Raw genomic sequence first — 8,523 nt, 5'->3', positions numbered from 1 at the left:
TTGAGGTCCGACAAAAGGGTCCGTGAGGGATCCGCTGACCTTGCCATGGCCAGGCGCTAAGCGGTCCTCCCTCACGGTTTGTTACTAACGCATTTCTGTCACCAGAAAAAAAAGGATAATAGGAGTATATTCTAAACATTTTGTAAGATGTATAGCATAAATGCTTCCATGCTTTTCAGTGATGTTCTGAGCACTAGCTCCGTATATTTTGAAGTTGCATTTTTTAAGGAAACTTGGAAGAAAATGGCATAGAGAAACTTTCTTCACTTTGAACATGGCGCTAGCGAATGTTCTAAAATCATATCTAAACGAACCCACAAATATTTGAGATCTCTATAGATACGATAATAATCGATGATGTTTTTTTGTGGCAAATGTCACTTAAGAGTTCAGAATAAATCTTGGTTATGAAATTCCCTATAGACACATTGTACCTGCTGAGCATCCTTAGGCATAATCCGCTGTGACTTCAAAACACGAACTGATACCTAGTAACATTGTTTTTTTTTTTCAGTAAAACCTAGTTTTCTCGAAATGCTTTGTACTTCATTGAGGCCACACATGGCAAACGTAGGTTTTCAAAGATAAAACTGGAAGTTCCAGACCAATCAAGAAAGGCTAAACAGTGCAATGAGTGAAACCATTGTCACTTGAAAAGGTTGTCCTTCCGCTATACCTTTTTTGTCATATTTTCTAAAATTATTACTTTAAGAACACTGTGAAACGCATTTTAGTGATATTTACTGACGATAAGACACCTTCTTAGTTATCATCTCAGAATAAAACATCGGAAAAGTTGTGTTTCGTCAATCTTCAAGGCACGAGACAGGGTATTTTCCTAATGAGGCAGAAATTTGACATATCATTGACAGTCTGTACCTGTTGTCGGAAAGCAGAGATGAATGGTTGGCTTTCGTTAATACTCGTAAATTCTCAAGTGTACGTTCGTCACAAACCCTTCCTCTCTGCGATATGAATAATTTTTTCAAACATCTTGTCTTTCTGCTTTCTCTGCAATGAAAAAGATTTGTCAAGCAATTTGTTATGCAAATCCGGCGCGCTGGCCTCCTTCCGTCGAGTAGCTCCTAATATACCTTTTCATGAGACTGATGATCAAGAACATGGTGTGACTCAACTAATCTAGCTTGTGATTATACGTTTAGCATAGCTCTGTCTATAATAGTACCATGTTTTACTTATATCTTGGCGGATTTGGCCTGGGGTACACGTGTACTTCGTAGCAGTGATGTCCGTCAAGGTCATGTTCAGTGTTGCTGCTGCGGCTTTTTGTAAGCGTGTGATAATGCTTTGCGTCTGCTTGGTTCTATTGATACAAAATGCGATACGAACTCGTAAACATACATTAATTTTTATTTATTTCAGAAACCGTCGAACGAGACAAAACCGAGTTTGAACGTGCTTTTATCAAAAGGGAGAGAGATAAACAATAAATGCCCGTAACAACGATGGTTCTAATGTAGAACTTACGCGACCGAAGGTACCCGCTTGACTTCTTCAACAGCATCGTACACGGCACTCGATAAGTGACAAACGTTACTAGAAAACGGACCAGAAGATGATCCATTTGCTAGTCTCGCGTTGCGATATCGATAAGGTTGCAAATTCAAATTTTCGCTATTAGAACAAACTGGCCGAGTAAAATCTTACCAAACACAAAACATGGATTAGCTTAAATGAAGTTTTTCAAGTTTAAAAACAAAGTTTTTAAAAGCTCTGCTTTGTTATTGAGACTGATGTCTACAGCGACTGCATTTTCTTTTCAAACCCTTCTCTTCTATACGTTGTCTCTGAGTCTGCATTAATCCTCTGACACATAGCCACACTTTGCTAAGCCTACTTGACACTGTTAAGTTTTGCCTTTTCGAGAGCATCGTAATGTTAATGCTAAATGCAAATATATTTTTTATGTAACTCAGACTCTTGCTCTAAATAAAATATTGTAGCTTAGCAAAGTACCCGATGGATGCCCCTGCGCATTGAATTGATTCATAAAAAAGCTTGCCATTCCGTTTCTCTTGCTGAGCCTCATTACAGTCGAAATTTGGCCTGCACGTACCTATATATATACATATATATATATGTGTGTGTGTGTACGAGTGCGTGTTTAATATCTTATAGTGCTACTTTTACCTATCAGTGTTGTACATTGGCTTTTATTGCTTCTCTCCTAGATGGCATACGTAAATACTTTGCCCCACCATGCATTGGTAAGTACAACTATTGGCACACACTTCTTAGTGTTTGATATTACAGTAGCGGCTTGATAAAGAAACAAGAAATAGGCTTAATGCATTTGACAAACAAACACACGCAATGGATGATAAGACACGAATCTTCACGAAGTTGTTTTGTGCCCGGTGTCCTCTCCCCTTCATAAGGAAAATAACGTCCTAGCATGCAATCGATAAAAACAGAAGTTCGGTAACAATAGAGAACTTAATTAGTCTCTGTTTAAAGTGAACAACCAGTACTTAGAGTTGGTCGACCCACAATGGATAACGATAGATTTAGCCACTGTTTATTTATGCTGGCACAGGCCAACGATCTAGAAAGCAGTTGACAAAAAGCCAGCGACCCAGCCAATGAGGTATTATTTCGAATTTAGTATAGAAATTCTAGTGAGTTTATGTCCACTGGATTGCGTCGTTATTTTACTGACTTCGTACGCTCTAATCCGAATCATACGATCGCTACGCCATTTAGGTGCAGCGGGGAAAAAATCGAAAGCGAAAAATAAGAAACCGACCCGACGAGAGAATGGACGAATGGATAGGTTTATGGGGATTTTATGGCAGGTGTAGGAATGCAGTACACATACACACATATCCAGGTACCTACAGATTGCAACACAATACTCAGCAATGGCCGGGTCTTGAAGAAAGCAGCGAAGTTCGAATTGGGAACCCGATCTTTGCTAAGTTAAAGCCTGGGCTTGAAAGACGGCCAGAGCGTAGTTCACAGTCAGCCGGGGACTGTGACCTGCGCATGAGTTTCGGCGGTACTATTGACGCTGCCCGCAGTAACAGCACCACTGGAAATAGTGACACTAGAGATTCTTAGTGGCTTTCAATGATGTTCCACCAAGCCGACCTGTTTGCTTGGCCCGTGCCGTGTCCACTTGCCACCCTGAAAGCCCTAGGACTCCATAAAATATCGTGAAAACAGTGCCATACATACACACATACATAGATAGATACATACATACGACATACAAACGTCTTTCACAGCTGTAACATCGGGCGAATGCATCAGTCACCATATATGAGCGTGCGTCATGCTACATACATTCAGAGATATATATATAGCGCACAGTAGATGTTCGAACATCACGAATTTGTAAGACCTAAGTATTTGCGTTGTAGTAAAAAGGTTTCATATTAAAACCGGGGTGATCATTCATAAACAATTTCAATGGTGCAAAAATACTTATCTGCAGATAAAGTCGCATGATGCATCGGGAACACAGACCTAGGGTCCAAATGGCACGCCTTTCATATTGCCTTCATGATGATCCCTTGAGAATAGTGAATGAGAAAATGACATCCTAGTGACAACCTGTTGCATATCCAAGCTATTCAGCGCGTCTTGAGCAGAGTATGTGTCTGCAAGTAATCAACTCGTCGATGACACCGATAATACACATCCTTCATCCTGCAGTTAACACAGGTACATTTCTATGCACACAAGTTTTCTCGTCCCGCTTCCCGTCCGTCGCGAACTCTCATATGTGCATGTCTACAAGGCATTCCTGACCTGAATACCATTGAAGCCGAATCGACTGATACTCAATAGTATGGGATGGAGCATTTGAAGGATTTCGTTCGTTGTTTCTGTCCATCACGTTCTCTTTGCGCCCTCCCCTTTGACTTCTGTGCTCCGCTCTTTTTGGGACAATGTCCACCTTGCTATCTATCTCCGTTTGTCGGGCCGAGTGGTCACTGCACAGCACCCTGCCATCGGTGCTTGCCAGGCAACCATCGAGACGACGACTGACTAGCAGACATCGATAGATTTTTGCGACACGATGAATGGATAGGGCGAAGCTATCCAGAGCGAAGAGGTGGGTGGTGGACGAGGGTTGGTGGGGTGATTAGTGATTGTATGTATGACACTGCTGTCACTATCCCGCTGCTGAGGTTTGGTCCCGCTGCTAAACTGTCTCGACGAGCCTTCATCCGCCCACCCACAGAGGACACCTAAATCTAAATATGCCGCTGGCGTGCGTTTTCGTGCTTACCGGACATGGCAAGCCGGCAACGAGACACTGTGAATGAAAAGAAACTGGCTGAACAGTATTAATCCCCGTCATACGCACAGGCATCTTTACTGAGCTGATGCTCACCATAGGGAATGTCTACGTCGAAATGTAGACAAAGAGAGAGAGAGAGAGAGAGAGAAAAAGAGCAAAAATGTTTCATTATACTTTGCCTGATAGTTTCTCAGCACTAGGATTTTTTTGGGTGCCCGAAACTGGACATATAGTTTGTATCACTTGTCCGTATCATTGCAAGACGGAAACTCGAGGGAGAACCGGTAATGGAAAGCACAGTATTCTATCCCGCGACGTAAACTTCTGCCGAATTAGGCATCTGTTGCGATCTGTAGTTGTCCACGGAAGTCAAGTTACAGTTACAGATAAAAGGGGCGCTATGAAAATCTGTCGGAATTTCGCCCGCTGTAAGGTAGCGGAGCGATACGAGTAGGGTGATAACAGCGATCAAACAGAAGCATCGATTTCTTTTTTTATAAACGGAATGCTACAATTCGCTCAGTAAGAAAAATCCACCCTTATACAGTCTCGTGGTGCAAAGCATTACGACACCTTAATTCCTGTTGCACAAAATGTCAGCTAATCTGCCCCTTAAAACATTTGTTGCTTATATTATAACAATTTTCTCGGGAACACGAACTAACTGAATTTTTAATTAGTTATCAGTTTTCCAATTACGAAACCAAGCGCCAATAAGTATAGCACGCCATGATTGTCTGGAAACATATGGGTGGGTGTAATTTCATTAATTATTTATGTTCATGTACATACGATTTATCAGCACATAATTAGGACGATATTCGTCGTTGAGCAGTCGTGCCATTATGACGCCGACTGCATTATGGCCCCCCAAGCAAGGACCCTCCCAAAGGATCAAATCCTCTATACCAAAAAAGGACGTAAAGCCCCCCCCCCCGCACATATTTCTCGTCTCGGAAATGTTCTGCGTAACAGTCGCTATGCTCCGCACAGCCGTTCGTGGAACATTTGTGTGGACATATTCGTATACATGCACAATGTGCTACGCACGAAGACTGAGGTCAGCCGGAGCAGCAGGTATCGTCTTTGATAGGTCTTATAAACAATGCATTTGCGATTACGCTAAGAAAGTGTTCTAGCTTCAGTAAAATTTCTGCGGAAGCACATCATATAAATTCTCCAAAAACAGCTCTCTCGTTGTTGTGATCTATTTGAAGTCGGGATAAAGATGCGAAGTAGCTTATTAGTTAGCCTCGCTCCTGCTGTAACGCAGTGCAAAAGCAAGCACGGTCGCTTGCAAGGAAGACCACGTTTATCCCGGCCTCTTATTGGATGGTGCACATACGCACGATATTTTTGTCTGGGCTCCATATCGGGCCCTTGTATGGCGACGCTCGGCTCCTCCTCCTCCTCCTCCTCCTTCTTCTTCTTTGAGCGTGCGCTATCAACCCCCTGGTTGCCTCTCCGCCTGCTTCTCTCTCACCGCCTACCGCTTCCTCGTTAGGCTCCTGGACTTGACCATGTGAGCGCCTGGGTGTGTGAGCGTCGGCCGTCTGTCTTCCTACCGGCCCGTCTGCCCGCCCGTGCAGATGTGGCAGAGGGCCCGAGTTCGGATGATTTCTGAGGCCGAGGGCGGCGCCTGTTCTGACGCATGACCCCAAAGCACGTATCCAGAGGCAGCCTAAGCGTCATGCTGCAGAGAACGCCGTATGGCAAGTGGCAGGTCTGCTAGCTACTACTATTACTACAACCGCCTACTACCACTGGCTGCAGCAACGTTCAAAGCAGAAGGTCTCGTTTCGCAGCGCTTGCCGCCTGCCGCTCGCGTTGCCACCCAGAAACGGGGGAGGAGCGGAGTAAACTGAAGGTGGTGGAAGAGTAAACGCTGTATTCTGTAGTCGTTACTAGAGCGGCCGTAAGCCCCGCTGTTATTCCCAGGCGTTCTTCGTTTTCCCAACAAGCAGCAACGATCTGGGGGCTAAGCGAGGGCCGTTTACTGCGCCTAACGTGGCGTTGTAGATTGGAAAGCCCGCCTGGCATCGATACCAACAGCCAGTCAAACAGCAACAGCAGAAAACGCTTCTCCAAGAAGACGCACTCGTTCGGTGTTCGTTTGCTAAAGCCTTAGCTCAACCCAAAATTGTTAGTTGAAATGGCGATGGACCGACCAGCGTATCGCGTTTCTGTGCATAGAAAGACGTACCCAATGGGCAGGGCTTCGGGATCGAGCCATTCTGGCGCTCTTGCCTGCGCCGAGCGAAAGGGCCCCACTAGCCGTTGCGAAGTTACCCTGCACGTGATTGGTTGCTACGCCATCATGAAGGGCAGAGAGGCGCGCGCCAAAACAGCTAGGGCCTCTATCGTAGGGCCAATGTGCTTCCAATGTGACCAGAGCTATTTCTAATACAACACGCTCATGCACACACAGACCGGCGACGTAAGCAACTAATCATCTTTGTTTATGATAATATGTTACTTGGAATCAACCATTTATATTATTATTATTGTTATTAAACCTAGTCTTATTCTAATGCAAATGTAGTTATACGTATGACGAATATTATTAATGAGTAAAGGCATATGGTATCGTGGACGTGCGTACATAATGCAGAAGTCTTGTGTATTGCATACGCAGGCCAATAAATAGCAATGAGCCAATGGCGGGAGGGGCGTCAACGAAGGTAACGAGTCCGTGTAACGAAGCAGTCATTGGAGGCAGTCGTTGGGGGTTACGAGAATGTCGTGTTGTAAATATTAGAAGCAGATATTCTTTCATTGTATTAAATGAGTAGCGAGAGGATAAATGATACAGGGTAGACCTACCTTGAATCGAACGCTACAGACAGACAAATGCATAAATACAGACCATATGCACCTACATATAGATATATCGGTTAGTTCGACCCACATGAATGCCGTTAGCAGCGTTGAGTACTCGCAGTCAGCTAATGGCCACTGCGGCGGTTGGTACCGTTCTAGACTAGCAGCAACAGTAAGCAAACCTAGTGTATTGCGGGACGCCGCGCGAACCACTGGGGTGGCTGAAATAAGGGGTAGAAACTAGGTGAATTACACTTCCCTGTCAGGGGTCAAACGGGACGGGATAGAAGGGGCGAGACGGTGCATCCAGGTGGGTTTGCACTGCTGCACACCGAATGCTGCTACAACAACAGCACTGGCAGCAGCAGCAGCAGCAGCAAACGTGGCTAGCAGTGGTAAGGCGCAGAGAACTCAGATGCGCGCACAATGTATTGGCAGACAATATGAACGGGTCATTGCTTCTTCGGTTTGAGCTGGCTCATTCAGTACGCTGGAGGACAGACTCGTTGGCCAGCGTGGCTGTCTGGCTCACGAATGCGACTTAAGGAGATGCCATCCTAATTGTAATTTACTATCGAGAGGATGTTTACTTGCTTAGGCTGGCAGTGGCTAGTGGTAGCGCTTCACTGGGATCATCGTGCGAACGGAGCTGCGGGTAAGAGTTGTGCTGTGCTCCGGAGGCTGTTCTGTACCCCCCAAATTTGTTCCCCTAAAGCTTCGCCAAAAACCTCCAACCCCAGCTGTATGGTGTCGGCGCTGCGTCCATTCATGCGTTGTCCCTTTAGCGTACTCGGGCATGTCTGCTCGACTTGTTGGTGCGCTGCAACTGCTATTGCTGCCGCCAAAATGCATTCAGCAGTGCGCCGTGCGTTAGTTGAGCGAATGACGACGAAAAGGCTTGAGAAGAAGGGGAGAAAGACAAGAGAGGACGACGACGAAAACAAGTGTGCCATAGTTGCTGTTGATGCTGGCACCGTTCCGGACAGTGCCACCAGCTGAAACAGAGGGCATCAGCAGGGCAAAGTAATGGTGCATGGGCGGACGCATATATTGACCAGGAAGAATCCTCCACAATGGTTAACTTGGGTAAAGTTCTGTGTAGGACGGGACGTTCACCCTCTGCTCCCTCTCTACACCCCCAAGAGGGGAAACGCATCTCAAGGTGGAACATCGAAAGGCGACCAGAGGACTATTGAGAGAGAGAGAAGAGAGAGAAAGCGATCAGAACAGGATGACTGCCAAAGGCTTCATTCTATTGTAGGGTATGCATTCGTATAGATGCACACACAACTAGATACTCACACGAACATGCTTAGAAGCACAAACGCTCGATGGACCAAATGACGACGGACGAAAGAGCAATTGGCTGTATGGATGAACCAAGAAGAACGGACCAAGGGACACAACAACGTTAGAAACACGGAATAAGGAGA

The sequence above is a fragment of the Varroa jacobsoni genome, unplaced genomic scaffold (genome assembly GCF_002532875.2).
Source record: "Varroa jacobsoni isolate VJ856 unplaced genomic scaffold, vjacob_1.0 scaffold_31, whole genome shotgun sequence".
Lineage (NCBI taxonomy): Eukaryota > Metazoa > Arthropoda > Arachnida > Mesostigmata > Varroidae > Varroa > Varroa jacobsoni.
Note: the sequence above shows the minus strand (reverse complement) of the source record.